Genomic DNA, 17,745 nt, shown 5'->3' on the forward strand with positions numbered 1-17,745 from the left:
GGCCCGACCAAAAATTCTAGAAAAAAATCTGTAGATGGATATATGAGTCTAGTTTCGGGGAAAAATTATGAATCTGATTTTTGAGTTGTGGAACTCAAGATATGATTTTTTTAAAGTGACAGATACGCAGTTAGCCAACTGCCTGGAAATTTTTTTTTAAAATGGACTGTGAAAGTGAATGGTTTAAGCCGTTAACCCCTCGTGTCCGACTCCGACAGCGGACTCGGGTACGGGGTGTTACATAGCCTGTACATATGCCCATCTTTTAATAGAAGACTTATTTATTAATATCCTAATTTGTGGCCCTTGAATATGAGATTTGGCAGATAGTTAAGCACCCATTTTTCCTTATAGAATCGTACTTGTAAGATAGTCCTATAAGACTTTTCCATTTCAGACCATCCAATAAGATATTACCATCAACAGATAGTCTCCAATGGGCTATCTCTTCTTTATTGTCCTTGGTGGAGTTCCACATTATATATTCCAAACTGGACTTCCTAACGCTAGATAGTCCCAATGAACGTCCTTTTACTTTGTTAATCTCTGGCGAACATTCCACCTCATATAGTATTGGGCGAATTTTCTTTTTTTCTAGTGAACTCTTTACCAATGATTACTTAGAATTAAAATCTAATTAATCATCTCACTTTCTCATAGCCAATGTTTGTTTATTCGTCAACTCTGATAGACTCTTAATGGTTGATACTTAATTCAAAAATATTCCGAAGGGAATACTCCTTCCCTCCACGAATACTCAAGTACAAGACATTTCCACCTGTTCCTCTTACCTTCACTTTTTTGCGAGACCTTTTATTAGCACACTTACCTGCATTCTCATACACGTCATAACCATTATGTTAGAATTTTCGCCACACGAATCATACAATGATTTCCACTTAAATGCCTGACGGCTTCCTTGTTTATTGTCCAAATGGACTTGAATTCGACATAAGGCATGCCTGTTCACCATTAGATCATGTTATGGCTTGCCATGGTCTTTCTGTTGGAAAAAAATATGGTTTGAAAGTGGTTTTCTTGCATAGCAGAATAGTAAGATTTTGAAAATCGACCTAGTTTGTGATATTTATAGCAATAAACATTAACTGAATTCATTCCTGTGTTTTTGGTTTAGTGGATGTTCATTATTTTTTGCTTTCAACCAAACAATCTTTTTCTAGTATTTTCATACCACAATCAGCTTCAAGTGTGGGCTCGAACCAATTGAATCGAAACACAGAACTAGAAAATATTTTCTCTTTTATTTTGGGTGAAAATGGAAATTCTATCTTCTTTAATAGAAACCGATAGAATTGTTATTTTGAAAAAATATATTTAATTTTGAGAATAAATTCTCTCTATTTTTTGACAGAGTAATAATTTCTCAAATTTATGTATAATGCCCTACCGGTGCCATTTACTTATAAGAGGAGAATGCAGAACCCTTGTTGAGTTATAGTGGTTTATTTAAAAAAAAAAAAAACTTCCTACTTAGAGTAAAGGTGGGGTGGACGGCACACCCTAGTATTCCTATTAGGGTTGTCGCCTCCTTCATATCATATGAAGGGTTTTGGGCCTCTCTCACATCGGGTCCAATTATGAGTACTTCCTAGGCCTTTTGACCCAATACTCTGTAACGTGATCCAACACGATTCGATTTTTCTATTTCCCAAAATAAACTTTAATATTCTATATTAAACAATTTTCTCATCCCTATTTTACCCTAGTAAAATTTTGATGATTTTACCCCTAGTAAACTTTCGAGAAAATATGTTTAATATTTCATAACTCAACATGTTTATTGTGACCGAATAGTTTATTTTCATTTTCGGGCTTCAAAACAGCTCAAAAACACAAACTCATTCTTCCGATCATTTTTAAGTAATCTATATAGAATTGCAATAATTTCCATTTTCATTTTTGGAAACCTACATTTATTTCTAAATGATTCCATTTTTTCCATTTCGAAAAAAACAATAATCATTCCTGAATGTTTTCTATTTCTCTTTTCCTATTCATTCTATTCATTTATATTCAAACTCGCAAATCATTTATTGTTTCAACAAGCTAGCGGAGGGGCCAGTTGGACATATGTAATTAGGGCTTAAATGATTTATATTTAAGTTCCAGCTTTTCTATAACACCGCAAACCCGGCCAAGACGTTATGGCCGAATCTGGTGTGTCACATCAAGGTGTTTTTCAAAAATTAATCTTTTTGGTGAGAATCTGCTACTAAATTTAAAACCTTTTAAAATTATTATTTGACAAAATTTCTTGTTAAAATGTTTACCAATTTGTTTTCCTTTGGTATATTACTTCATTTTAAACCGTGGAAGCATTTTGAAAACTTCGTTGTTGAAATCTCGTGTTCTTTAGAAAATCGTGCTATTTTGAAAACCCGTAGTATAAGAAATCAAAATCCAAATTAAAACTTAAAACCCACCAACGGCTTTATTACATAAATTAAAACCCAAAACGAAATCTAATTGCAAATAAAAGAAACAGAAGTAGTAGTATGGCCATCTCCGAGTCCCTCGCAGCTCCAAACCATCTAAACTTAGGGGTTACTTGCACAGTTAGAAACGGGGTGAGTTTACGAAAACTTAGTGTGTAATCCCAATATCAAACAAACATTGAATAACATAGTATCAGTACAGTCTTGGCCAAAGCCCTATTTAGTATCAGTACAATCTGGGCCAAAGCCCTATTCAGTATCAGTACAGTGCAAAATGCAACCCATCCCATAACCATCCAGCACACCACCCGTACCAACCAGCACACCTGTGGGGATATCAATCGACCCACCCAACCAGCACACCAATATCGCGACAAGCGCCGTTAGTAATAATAACGCAAGCATAGGCGCGATGATGAGTGTGGCAAGCCACCAGTAAAACATAAATGTGACAAAGTCACTAGTACAGTACTTCCTCCGTATCATAAGCCCAACACCATGCAGATGTCGTGTCATAAATAATACGTGCATTCAGTATGTCATACTCAAAACCAGTCATTTAAAAGTATTACGCACATCATTTAACCTACCACTAGCGTTATAAAGGTTATATCATCAGTTAGGGGTAAAACAGTAATTATAACCCTTCAGGGGTGTTTCGGTCATTTAACAGATTATAAAGTATTAGTACAGATAACGACCTCATTGAAGGTCTACAGTCACCCCGGGTGACTCAGATAACCCATTCAGGTGAAACGGTGTAATAGGCCCCCAGCCCAACATTCTACCCAAGTGGGCCCACTGGCTCGTGTGACTCGTTAGCCTAATTCTAGCCATGGCTATGCGAATTCCATAGCCCAATCCAATATTTATCTTCTTTTGTGAATTTTAATTTGCATGGGCCCACGAGCCTATTGGGCCCACACGGCCCATAGAGGCCTACAATTGCCCAAGCCCGCGAGAGCGCTCGCGGTGGCCTCTACAGTCTGTCGCCCAGGATTTGTAACTCAATTGACCTTGTGAGCGTTCGCGCACTCGTGCGGTCACAAATGCCGAAGTTTCAGTTTTTCGGCTCTTCGGCTTTTGTCGATTCACAGTTACGCAGTGGTGTGAGTACACACCCTTCTGGCTTTTGATCAGTAATAGAGTGGTGTACGGTTACACATCTTTTTTGGAAAGAAAGACGTCGAACCCTGCGCACTCAACCTAAATCCAAAACAATGAACCTTAGTCAGTTCTCCAACGCTTAGGATAACCCCCAACTATGTACTCACAAATTCCCAACAATATGCATAGCTTACCTTGCAAAGACCAATGAGCCTTAAACCACCCTTATCCAATAATCACCCTTCTATAAACCACAATCTGCATCAACAACCCATTTATTCAGTAACTTCATAATATTTTACTAAAACCAAGTGCACCTCTTACCAAGACGTGAACTATAAACGCAAAGCAAAAGTATTCGGCCCACCCCCTTGAGTAACGTCACAACCCTCTAGCACCATTTGAACATAAAAGAAATGTTAGATGAGCATATCCTCATGACGATCAAGAGAATTTGGCTCAAGAATGCCCAAATTGAACATGAACACAAAATGAGCCTTCTACCATTCAGCTAGAGAAAACACTTACCTTCAATTAATAGAGATTAAGAATCGGTTAGGCCTCCACCGCTTCAGTCACACAGGGAGAGAAGCAAGCGGCTAACTTCAGGAGAGAAAGAAACAATGAAAAGGATGAAGGAGGAGTTGGGTTCGGTTTCTTTGACTTTAGAAGCAAGAGAAAAGATGTTCAAGACAACAAAAGGAAAATGCTACTAATGTTCGGCTAAAGAGAATTCGACAGGCTTGACTCAAAGACGAAAAGAGAAGAGGTAAGAGTCACAATCAATTCGGCACAAAAGGGTAACACAAAAAAAAACCAAAAGTTGCAAAGAAGGATTCGGCACCTACTCCTAAACATCAATTGCTGAAAATGCCAAACCCAAAACCCCTTGGCCGAATTTGCACCTTCACACACACCCATTCGGCTACAACTCCTCCCCAATTCAAATTCCATGATAATCTCCATGATTTTCTCCCCTTATCCCTCCTTGAAATCCTCTGCAACAACCCTTAAGACCAATTCAAACCCTTCATCCTTAGTGTCTGACTCCAACACTAACTCTTGTCGTCCTCTCCTAGCAAAAATAAATACTCCTTTGCTTGTCATGGGATTTGAACTCATGCCCTCCTCAGATACTCCACACGCCACTTGCCACTAAGCCACAAGGCTTCTTGTGTCATCAACCAACCACGATTATTTATAAGACACAAGTGCCAATAACCAGGTTCATTTAAGAGCAAAACAAAAATGCTGCAAAAACCGAAGCTTAACTCCCAGGACTCCTCAGACCCTCCAAACACACCCAAATCAACTAACCATTAAAGCAAACAGGAAATTTGTGCTAAAACTGGCAAAATTACAAGCCCTAAATTTTTAAGGCATTACAACTCTACCCCTTAAAGAAATTTCAGCCTCAAAATTTACCCGTTCAAATAAATGAGGGTACTGATGCCGCATCGTCTCTTCTGATTCCTATGTAGCCTCCTCCGCACTGTGATTGTGCCAAAGCACTTTGACCAATGGAACAGACTTCTTTCTCAATACCTTAACATCACGCTCCAAGATCTGCACTGGTTCCTCCTCAATAGTTAGATCAGGCCTAACTTCAATTTCCTCAACTGGTACGACAAGTGAGGGATCAGAACGGTACCGCCTAAGCATGGAAACGTGAAACACGTCTTGAATTCTTTCCAGCTCCAGAGGTAACTCAAGGTGATACGCAGCCAGTCCTACACGCTTAAGTGCCCGGTAAGGCCCAATAAATCTAGGGCTCAGCTTGCCCTTCTGTCCAAACCTCATAATTTTCTTCCAGGGTGATACCTTAAGAAAGACATAATCCCCCACAGAGTACTCGATCTCTCTATGTTTCAAGTCTACATTGGACTTCTGCCTATCAAATGCTTCTTTCAATAGATCTCAAATCAGTTTCACCTTGTCTTTTGTATCAGCAATTAGCTCCGGCCCCAGAATTCGTCGCTCCCCCAGTTCATTCCAACAAGTAGGAGTACGACACCTATGCCCATATAATGCTTCATACGGTGCCATTCGAATACTGGACTGGTGGCTATTATTATATGTAAATTCCGCCAATGGCAAATAATCCTCCCAGCTGCCTCTGAAATCCAATACACAACTTCTTAACATGTCTTCCAATATCTGTATTACTCTCTCAAACTGCCCATCCATCTGAGGATGAAACGCAGTACTGAAATCCAGTTGGGTACCCAAAGCCTCGTGTAATTTCCTCCAGAACCGAGATGTGAACCTAGGATCTCTGTCAGATATGATAGAAACTGGTACACTATGCAATCTTACAATCTCAGCCACATACAACTTGGCTAACCTCTACAATGAATAATCAGTACGGACCGGTATAAAATGGGCAGACTTAGTCAATCGGTCTACAATCACCCAAACCGAATCCTTCTTAGAAGTTGTCAAGGGTAAACTACTCACAAAATCCATGGTCACCCTCTCCCACTTCCAGAATGGAATCTTAACTTGCTGTAGTAACCCAGAAGGTAACTAATGTTCAGCCTTAACCTACTGACCAGTCAAGCACTTACTTACATAATCGGTAACTTCGCATTTTAACCCAGGCCACCAATGCAACTCACGAAGATCTCGATATAACTTGTTCCCACCAGGATGCATGGTATAGGGGCTACCATACGCCTCTCGTAGAATAGACTGCCTCAGACCAGAATCATTCAATATACATACTCTTCCACAGAAACATAACACCCCTTCCCCATTCAATCTAAAATCTGAAGTCTCACCATTTTCCACTTGTTGAAAATGAGGAACTAGCGACTCATCCAACAACTATTTCTCCTTAATTTGATCAGTCCAAGTCGGTCTCACTAGCAGTTCAGCTAACAAGCTACCATCATCACATAGGCTAAGACGAGCAAACATTACTCTTAAATTAGAGACAACTTTGCGGCTCAGTGCGTCAGCTACCACATTAGCTTTGCCTGGGTGGTACTTAATTGAACAATCATAATCTTTAAGCAACTCAATCTACCTTCGTTTCCTAAGGTTCAACTCCTCCTGAGTAAGGAGATACTTGAGGCTTTTATGGCTCGTATAAATAATCATTCTTTCCCCATAGAAGTAATGCCTCCAAATTTTTAGTGCAAACACTACCGTTGCCAATTCCAAATCATGAGTGGGATAATTCGCCTCGTGAGGTTTAAGCTGCCGCGACACGTAAGCAACCACCTTTCCTTCTTGCATCAACACACATTTCAAACCAATGTGTGACGCATCACTGTAAACAATAAATTCCTTCCCAAACTCTGGCTGTGTCAAAACGGAAGCCTTAGTTAAAACTCTCTTTAATTTCTCAAAACTCTCTTGCTGTTTATCGGACCAAACAAACGGTACCCCTTTTCGCAGTAATTTAGTTAAAGGTGCAGCTATCACTGAAAACCCTTCCACAAAACATCTGTAATACCCCGCTAAACCCAGGAAACTTTGAATTTTAGATACAGTTTTTGGTGGTTTCCAACCCAATACAGCTTCAATTTTTCGAGGATCAACCCTAATCCCCTCAGCAGATACCACGTGACGCAGAAATGTCACCTCTTGTAGCCAAAACTCACACTTGCTGAATTTTTTGTACAACTACTTCTATCTCAAAATTTGAAGGACAATCCACAAGTGTTCATCATGCTCCTCCTCATTTCCTGAATACACCAATATATCGTTTATGAACACTACTACGAATTGATCCATATAGGGTTGAAATACTCGGTTCATCATGTCTATGAAAGCAGTTGGTGCATTCGTTAACCCAAACGGCATTACTAGGAATTCGTAATGACCATAACGAGTCCTAAACATTATCTTATACACATTAGCTTCTTTAACCTTTAGCTGATGGTACCCAGATCGAAGATCTATTTTGGAGAACACAGCAGCTCCCCGTAACTAATCAAATAGATCATCAATCCTCAGCAATGGGTACTTATTCTTGATGGTCAGCTTATTCAGTAGACGATAGTCAATGCACATGCGCATGGACCCATCCTTCTTCTTCACAAACAATACTGGTGCTCCCCAAGGGGACACACTCGGTCGAATGAATCCTCGGTCTAACAACTCTTGAATCTGAGACTTTAACTCCACTAGCTTCTTTGGTGCCATCCTATATGGGGCAATAGACATTGGAGCTATTCCTGGTAGAAGCTCAATTCTGAATTCGACCTCACCGTCTGGAGGCAAGCCCGGAAGCTCTTCTGGAAAAATATCCGAAAATTCCTTAACAGTTCTAACATCCTCAACAGAAAGACTTTTAGTCTCAGAATTACTAACATATGCCAGGAAAGCCTCACAACCCTTGTGAACCAGCTTCTCGGCTCTTAACACCGATATCACATTAGATAAATAATCTCTTTACTCCCCTATTACAGCCACCTCCTCATTCTTCGAAGTCTTCAACACCAACCGCTTAGCAGCACAATCCAGCTTCGCACGATGCTTCACTAGCCAATCCATGCCTAAAATAATATCAAATTCCCCGAATGGCAGTTCCATCAAATTCGCAGGAAATACGACCCCTTGAACTTCTAAGGGCACATCCTTGAATAACTTATCCACACTAACCGATTGCCCTAGCAGACTCAACACCATCATTTCACTAGCAGTGGTCTCAAACTGAATACCCAATTTCTTAGACACAGTGCACGCAACATACGAATGTGTAGAGCCAATATCAATTAAAGCAACAAAGGGTGAATTATGGATCAAGAACATACCAGTTATAACATCAAGGGCAACACCATCCTCTCGGCGACGAGCAATATAAACCAAGGCTGGTTGTCTCGCCTCAGTATTACCTGTGCCTCTATCCGGTACTCCACGACTCCGTCCAAACCCATTTCCACCTCTGGCCTGTCCACGACCTCTCAGTGGCTGACCACCTCTCACAGGCTGAACATGACCCTGTCCTGTTGCTTGCATCTGAGTAGGCCTCTGAGGACAATTTCTTACCTGATGATTTATGGACCCACATCTAAAGCACGCCCCAATATTTTTCCAGCACTCGCCCAAATGAGATCTCCCACAGTCAGCACAGGGCTGAGGTCTTGCAGCAACAACAGGATCTCCAGCTCGAACTGGCCCATCAAACTTAGCCCTCTTAATAGACCTACTGTGACATCCCTAATTTGACCCTAGTCGAGATGTGGTTTTGGGACCACAAAATCGAGTTATAAAATTTATTAAATATTAAAATTCATATCTACTATATGTGATAGTGCATGTGTGAAATTTTGATGCTTAAATTCTGTTAGTTGAATGTGAATTTTAGTCAAAGGGCTTATGTGAGAAAAAAAAAGTGATGAATTAATTTGAAGACTAATTAATGCATGATTCTCAAAATTGGGACTTGCATGTCAAATAGCCCATTTTGAGAAGTAGTGGCCGGCCATAATGATTAGGGTGCATAGAAAATGAATTTAAGTAAGTATATTAATAGTAATGGCCTTAATTTATAAAAAAAAAAAGATAGAGAAAGGGCTCAATCCAGGTCAGGCAACAAAAGGGAAAGCTGGTTCTAAGGACGATGGATTGACCCCTGAACAACGCCGTGAAAAAGATGCAAAGGCCTTACAAGAAAAGGCCGCAATGAAGGGCATGACAGACGACAATTGGAGGTAACCTACTTGGCGGTGATGGTGGAAGTAAAACAAGAAATAATAAAATAAAGACGGTGAGATGATTTACCTTGGAGATTAAAGATAGTGTTAATTTGTTGATCGGGAATTTGATCTTTGGTTTCGATCTTCGTTTCGTGTTTTTTTAAAGTTCAACAAACCCTCGGCTTGCTTTTATCTTTGGCATTGATGTTGTTGTTAATGGAATTGATTTCCTATATGGCATTATGGAATTTTGCGTTTCTATGATTATCGTAGTTATCAATTCCAGAGATAAAACCCGTATCGATTTTGATCATCTTCTTGGTTTGATTGTTTTCCTTCTATTGCATTTCTGGTTTGTACATATTTATGGCTATGTCTTTGAAGGTAGGTTTATTATTACAGTTGTTTGTGTAAATAGCTTACTTATGGTGAAACTATGGTTAAACCATTTGTAATTTCCAGAGGATTATGATTCATTAACTGTTTTCGGTGATAGTGAACTAATTAGATGCAGGTGTGGAGAGTAGAACTAATATGTTTGTTGCAATTTCTTTTCTCCTTGAGACAGATTCATCCGTGATATAATTTCTAATAGTTGTAAATCAAATTCTGTTAGAATCTAGTTACCTATGGCTGGCTTCAATTTTCGTGCTAGACTGCATAAGTTGAAATATATTCCATGTTTTTTTTTATTTATGATTTGATATAACCATAACGACAATTTTTTTTCTTGTTATGATTACGGTAGCTTGGTTGGTATATTAAGCATCACAGTGTTCCAAAGTCAGCTGAGTTTGAGCATTTGTGTTGCCGCTATTCATTTGTGGCCGGCATTGTAGTTTTATTGTCTCAATTTTAGTTTTAAAATGATTTCTTGCAAAAAAAAAATGAGGATTGATAACCATAGTAGCTGGTGTTTTCTCACGAATATGCTGCTCCTATTTATTATCATAGGGTCCTGCTTTAATTTATGTATCTATATATTTGCTATTTGGAGCTGTATTCATTCTGTCATTGCAATGTTTGTGGTTTTATGTGTTATAAGCTTGAGCTGCTATCAGGTAACAATGATGTTGGATGTGTTTGGTCCGAGTCTTCTTGTGTTTGTTTCACGGTTGTACTTCATCCAAGCGCCTCCATCTAGGGGCCGGGATCATATACTTGCTTTGTTGCAGACCTTCTGGTACTTAATTTATAAGGATGAGATAGAAGTTTCAGCAAGTATCACCTGTGGCCTTCATTTTGGCATGACAAATCAATCCAGAAGCACACGTTAGGATAACAGCTCAAGAGCATCAAGGACAAAAGTCAGAAAAAAGGGAAGGCAAAACTAAGCGAATAGCCGTAGAATTATAGTCGTCGACAACTCTTAAGGTAAGTTTCTAGCATATAAGTTTAGTTATAATGAAGAATGATATGGAATACGGGTAAAGATGGGACTATGATTTGGTGTAATTACCTATAGTAAAATGATAAGGAATAAGTTACTTCTATGAGCCTTAGCCGATTGGTTATTAGAAAAGAGAGATATTTAAAGTTATGTGTGACAGTATCAGAACGAATCTGAAATCCCCTATTCTGTTTTTAGAAAATCATTATAAATAATAAAAAAAATTTATAAGATAAAATTTATATTGTTATACTCCTTAATGAGTCTAGTTTCAAATGAAATAAACAAGAACATATTTTGAAATCTATACAATGTGAAATTTGATTCGTAGTGAAGAGTGGTCAGTATAGTCAAACAGTGAAATAGGGGAAACTTTAAGAAAATTCTGGTTTTGATTGGCCAAACTAAAAATCCTGAAAATTTTATGGATAGAATATATATGAGTCTATTTTCGGAGAAAATTTACGGCACTTCATTTGGAGTTTCGTAGCTCCAGTTACTAAAAATTTAATGATTGTTGCTCAAGAAAATAGCTTGTAGTGAATCTGTGATTTTGTTGTAAACATTGATGAAACTAATTGAGTTCCTTATAAGCTATTGCTGAATTGATGTACAAGATAAATATATAGGTGGTGAGGCCAAAATGGATAAAATTTAAATGTGTGCAAGTTATCCGAATGGCTATTTTATAAACGTAAGCAATGTGTATGTAATATGTGTTGATAGTTTTATAAATTGAAAGTGTAGTGACTTATATGTTGTTTAGCCGAATGGTTGTCATGAGAAGAATGTAAGTCATGTGTGTATTTTCTTATTTAGTTGGAAGTTTATTGAAAGGGATATATATATGTATATATATATATATAAATATGTATTAAAGTCGAATGATATTATGACATGAAGTTAAGGTACATGCTATATGTTTATATTGAATGAGGTTAATGAATTACAATGGTGATAGTTTGTGTGAAATGTGGTAACATGTGATTAAATATACATGGAATTTGGAAAGTATCCGAGTTAAGACTACTGACTACGTGATGTGGCCTAATGGCTCTTGTGAAATGAGACTAGCTATATTGAGATACGAATAAGTTGAATGAAGTGATACCTTATTAATGTGTTTACGTGTTGGAAAGATCGAAGGTATGTGAATTGATGTGTATACAAATTTGAATTAACTATGATGATATATCCGGGCTTAAAGTCCCATGAGCTTGGTATCTTGTAAGCTGGATTCGGATTTTTTTTTAAACCTAGCAGACTATGGCTAAGTGCCTTGAATTATTTCAAACCGAAGACCATTTGTATATCTTTAAGATAAGGATTTAATTAGTTTCATAAAAATTTACTAATTTGAGTTGTATTCGGCAGGATGTGCAAATACAAGGTATGGATTGCGTTTGGTCATTTATGTATATGTGATAAGGAATATGTTTGGTCCTTTATAGACATATACGAAACTTTAATACTTGTCATGATTTGATTATTTGAAATATTAATGTGAATATGAACTAGAGAACTAAGCTCCTAAATACATATATACATTTATGTATGTGCACGAAATGAGTGCATATGATTAAGTGGTTAGAGGTATTGAAAGATTGAATTGGTAATTGGTAACTATGGAAACGGTAAGTGTACAAAGGTTAAGTATATGGTAAGTGATACTTACTTGCTATGTGAACTCGATTTCGCTTGTATTACAAATGTACTTGGGGAATCACTTATGAGATGGTTATAAGTTATATTCAACGAGTATTGACTCTATCAAATTGTTTATGTAAGATGAAAACATGAATATGTGCTTACAAATATGGAAACCGAATGTGATTATAGTGTTATGTTTTAGTTCGACTGATTAAAATAAAAGTAGCATTGATGTTTTTAAATGTGAAGGGATATATACTCTTAAATTGGGATGAAATAGATGAATTACATGTGCATACATAGGGTTTAATCTATTTGACCGAATGGTGATATATCTTGACATTTCAAAACGTGATTTGTGTAAGGCCTAATCTTAAGCGACTTAGTAATAAATCAACAATTCGGATGTTCAGCACATTAAGTTGGCCAGGTATGTATTATGTACTTGTGTAGGCTTATTAAGCCCACCGAGACTTCACTTGGATTTTGTGTAAGTTATAAATGTATTTAATCCAGCAAAGTTAATTGTTTTTCTTAAGACTTACTAAGCCTTGAAAGCTTACTCTGTTGTTACGTTTCTCTGTTTTATAGATTATCAAATTTGGCCTTTGCCTGGGGATCGTCAACAACTCGTCACACTACCACTATCCACTGTTTGGTACTGCTATGTTTTGGATTATTTTATGGCATGTATAGAATAGACTAGTAGCGGAATAATATTCTCGTTAATGTATATAAGCCATGCGAAAATGGCATCTTTTGAATGTGTACTTATAGAAGTTTAATTTTATCCCTGGTTGTATTTAGCATTTATCTAAATGAATGATCTTTATTTCAAGAAAAAGTTTAAAATTTTACTGTTCTGACATGAGTTACAAGTCTGGTAATACCCCTTTCCTATTCCGACAACGGTTACGGGATAGGGGTGTTACACCTACCTGCAGAACCAGAGGATCCAAAAATCCCTTTTGCCTCTGCCCCTATCTTTCTCACGATTCTGGCGCTTCGAGCGCTTCACATCCTCAGCAATCTTTGCTTTCTCCACTAAAGCCGCAAAGTCTCGCTCCCTCTGTGGAGCTATTAAAACTCTCAACTTATCACGAAGACCGTCCTCAAAACGCACACAGCATTCGTATTCAGTCGCTACTATCCCACGAGTATAATGGCTTAACCGTAGAAACTCCGCCTCATATGTCGCCACAGTCTTGTTCCCCTGGGTTAGGTTTAGAAATTCCTTTCTTCAGGCGTCCACATAACTTGCGCCCACATACATCCCTTGAAAGGGTGCCTTCAAGAAATCTCATGTCAGACAGTCAGCTTGTGTACCTTCTTTCACAGTGAGCCACCATTGATAAGCCTCATCTCACAATAACGACACTGCCCCTTTCAATTTCTGTTCCACAGTACAGTCCAGACCATCCATTATCTGCTCCATAGCCTCTAACCAATATTCTGCCACGTTCGAGGCTACACCAGAAACACCCCTAAAAATCTCCGCCCTATTGGCTCGAAGTCGCTCAGAAATTGACCCCCGGGCCATTGATCCCGTACTCGATCCAGCAACCCTTTCAAGAACTCGCAGCATCGCCTGAGACAAGACATCATCCCTAATTAATCGATCATGGGACCTGGTCTCAGTTACCGGTGAAGCCGGTGTCTCCGTAGCAAGCATGTGACCCAACGCTGAAGACCCAGCCCTAGCACCTCCTCAGCCTCTACCACAGCCTCGCGTACCCCTTCCGCGAGTACCTCTAGTGCTCATATCGATATGCGCTTTATCTGAATTTAAAATTTTTATGCTATCAGTTTATAATTTCAGTTTGTTATTAAAAGAAATTTTATGATAAACATTATTTAGAGTTTTGTTTCCATAGATCGAGATCCCGCTAACAATATCAGTCTTCTACAGTTTTAGTTTGCTCTAACTAGAGATTTCCAGTTTAATGCTACCATCTATAACAGTTTTTCAGCATTACATTACAATTTAAAACAGTAGATACTAGCAGAGAACTTATTAAATACAAAATTTTAAAATCATTCCACAGTCGAGTTTTACAACCTAGATCTGATACCATTAAATATAACACCCCAAACCCGGCCTAAACGTTATGGTCGAATCTGGCGTGTAACATCAAGGTATTTTTCAAAAATTGATCTTTTCAGTGAGAATCCACTACTGAATTTAAAACCTTTTAAAATTATTATTTAACAAAAGTTCTTGTCAAAATGTTTACCAATTTGTTTCCCTTTGGTATATTACTTCATTTTAAACAACGGAAGCATTTTGAAAACTTCGTTGCTAAAAGCTCGTGTTCTTTAAAAAATCGTGCTATTTTGAAAACCCGTGTTTTCCTAGACTAGCAGTTTACTATAAGAAATCAAAATCTAAATTAAAACTTAAAACCCACCAATGGATTTATTACATAAATTAAAACCCAAAACGAAATCTAATTGCAAATAAAAGAAATAGAAGCAGTAGTGTGGCCATCTCCGAGTCCCTCGCAGCTCCAAACCATCTAAGCTTATGGGTTACCTGCACAGTTAGAAACGGGGTGAGTTTACAAAAACTCAATGTGTAATCCCAATATCAAACAAACAGTGAATAACACAATATCAATATAGTCTGGGCCAAAGCCCTATTCAGTATCAGTACAGTTTGGGCCAAAGCCCTATCCAGTATTAGTACAGTTTGGGCCAAAGCCCTATCCAGTATCTGTACAGTGCAAAATACAACCCATCCCATAACCATCTAGCACACCACCCGTACCAACCAGCACACCTGTGGGGACATCAATCGACCCACCCAACCAGCACACCAATATCGCAGCAAAGCTACCAGTAGTAATAATAACGCAGCATAGCTGCCAGTAACAATGAGTGTGGCAAGCCACCAATAAAACATAAATGTAACAAAGTCACCAGTACAGTACTTCCTCTATATCATAAGCCCAACCCCATGCAGATGTCGTGTCATAAATAATACGTGCATGCAGTATGTCATACTCAAAACCAGTCATTTAAAAGTATTACGCACATCATTTAACCTAAGCGTTATAAAGGTTATATCATCAGTTAGGGGTAAAACAGTAATTATAACCCTTTAGGGGTGTTTTGGTCATTTAATAGATTTTAAGGTCTCGGTACAGATGACGACCTCATCGAAGGTCTACAGTCACCTCGGGTGACTCAAATAACCCATTCAGGTGAAACGGTGTAATGGGCCCCCAACCCAACATTTGGCCCAAGTGGGCCCACAGGTTCGTGTAGCCCGTTAGCCTAATTCTAGCCATGGCTATGCGAATTCCATAGCCCAGTTCAATATTTATCTTCTTTCGTGAATTTTAATCCGCATGGGCCCACGAGCCCATTAGGCCCACACGGCCCATTTCATCCCATAGAGGCCTACAATGGCCCAAGCCCGCGAGAGCGCTCGCGGTGGCTACTACAGTCCGTTGCCCAGGATTTGTGGCTCGATTGACCTTGCGAGCGTTCATGCACTCATGCGGTTGCAAATGCCGAAGTTTCAGCTTTTCGACTATTCGACTTTTGCCGATTCACAGTTACGCAGTGGTGTGAGTACACACCTTTTTTGGAAAGAAAGACGTCGAACCCTGCGCGCTCAACCTAAATCCAAAATAATGAACTTTAGTCAGTTCTCCAATGCTTGGGTTAACCCCCAACTATGTACTCACAAATTCCCAACAATATGCATCGCTTACCTTGCTAAGACCAATGGGGCTTAAACCACCCTTATCCAACGATCACCCTTCTATAAACCACAATCTGCATCAACAACCCATTTATTCAGTAACTTCATAATATTTTACTAAAACCAAGTGCACCTCTTACCAAGACGTGAACTACAAACGCAAAGCAAAAGTATTCGGTCCACCCCCTTTAGCAACGTCACAACCCCCTAGCACCATTTGAATTTTAAAAGAAACGTTAGATGAGCCTATCCTCACAACGGTCAAGAGGATTTGGCCCAAGAATACCCAAATCGAACATGAACACAAAAGGAGCCTTCTACCATTCTGCCAGAGAAAACACTTACCTTCAATTAACAGAGATTAAGAATCGGTTAGGCCTCCACCGCTTCAGTCACACAGGGAGAGAAGCAAACGGCTAACTTCATTAGAGAAAGAAACAATGAAAAGGACGAAAAAGAAGTTGGGTTCGGTTTCTTCGACTTTAGAAGCAAGAGAAAAGATGTTCAAGACAAAAAAAGGAAAAAGGCTACCAATGTTCGGTTAAAGAGAATTTAGCAGGCTTGACTCAAAGACGAAAAAAAGAAGAAATTGAGAAGAGGTAAGAGTTACAATCAATTCGGCACAAAAAGGGTAACACAAAAAAAACCAAAAGTTACAAAGAAGGATTCGGCACCTACTCCTAAACTTCAATTGCTGAAAATGCCTAACCCAAAACTCCTTGGCCGAATTTGCACCCTCACACACACCCATTCGGCTACAACTCCTCCCCAATTCAAATTCCATGATAATCTCCACGATTTTCTCCTTTTATCCCTCCTTGAAATCCTCTGCAAAAACCCTTAAGACCAATTCAAACCCTTCATCCTCAGTGTCCGACTCCAACACTAACTCTTGCCGCCCCCTCCTAGCAAAAATAAATACTCTTTTGCTTGTCATGGGATTCAAACTCATGCCCTCTTCAGATGCTCCACACGCCACTTGCCACTAAGCCACAAGGTTTCTTGTGTCATCAACCAACCATGATTATTTATAAGACACAAGTTCCAATAACCAGGTTCATTTAAGAGCAAAACAAAAATGCTGCAAAAACTGAAGCTTAAACCCCAGGACTCCTCAGACCCCCCAAACACACCCAAATCAACTAACCATTAAAGCAAACAAGAAATTTGTGCTAAAATCGGAAAAATTACAAACCCTAAATTTTTAGGGCGTTACATTTTTGCCTATTAATTATAAACTCATTTAGTCACGAAGTCATTCCGCTATAGTATCGTGACTAAACTCTTCCTAACAATATACAATTACAAAAACAACTACTCTGACCTTGTCATAAGTGTGTTACCCTCATAGGATATCCTTGATCTCTTTGGGGTAATATCCGCTCTCCCAATATGATCCTATTTTTTCTCATGGTAACAATTACATCTTCTTTCATGAAAAATCAATCAATATCAAATAGTGATAAAGTCATACATCACAAAGATGACCAACCCATGGCCATGTTTACTTTTCATCAGCCATGTAATGCCTATGAAAGGAAACCATGTAATCATGTCTCGGGTTATAAATTCCACTATTGTAAATGACAGTACATATTGCAGAAGTCGTACAACTAACGCACTAAACAGTACATATTGCAGAAGTCGTACAACCAATGCACTAACTTTTGCTTCCACATCTATTTGAACTCAGGCTTTTAATTACATCAAAGTGTATGAGTCATGCATACATAGTCCCCCATCCACTTAGGATTTAGGTATGCCACACTATGAACGTCACAATTG

The sequence above is a fragment of the Gossypium arboreum genome, chromosome 3, assembly GCF_025698485.1.
Source record: "Gossypium arboreum isolate Shixiya-1 chromosome 3, ASM2569848v2, whole genome shotgun sequence".
Taxonomy (NCBI): Eukaryota; Viridiplantae; Streptophyta; class Magnoliopsida; order Malvales; family Malvaceae; genus Gossypium; species Gossypium arboreum.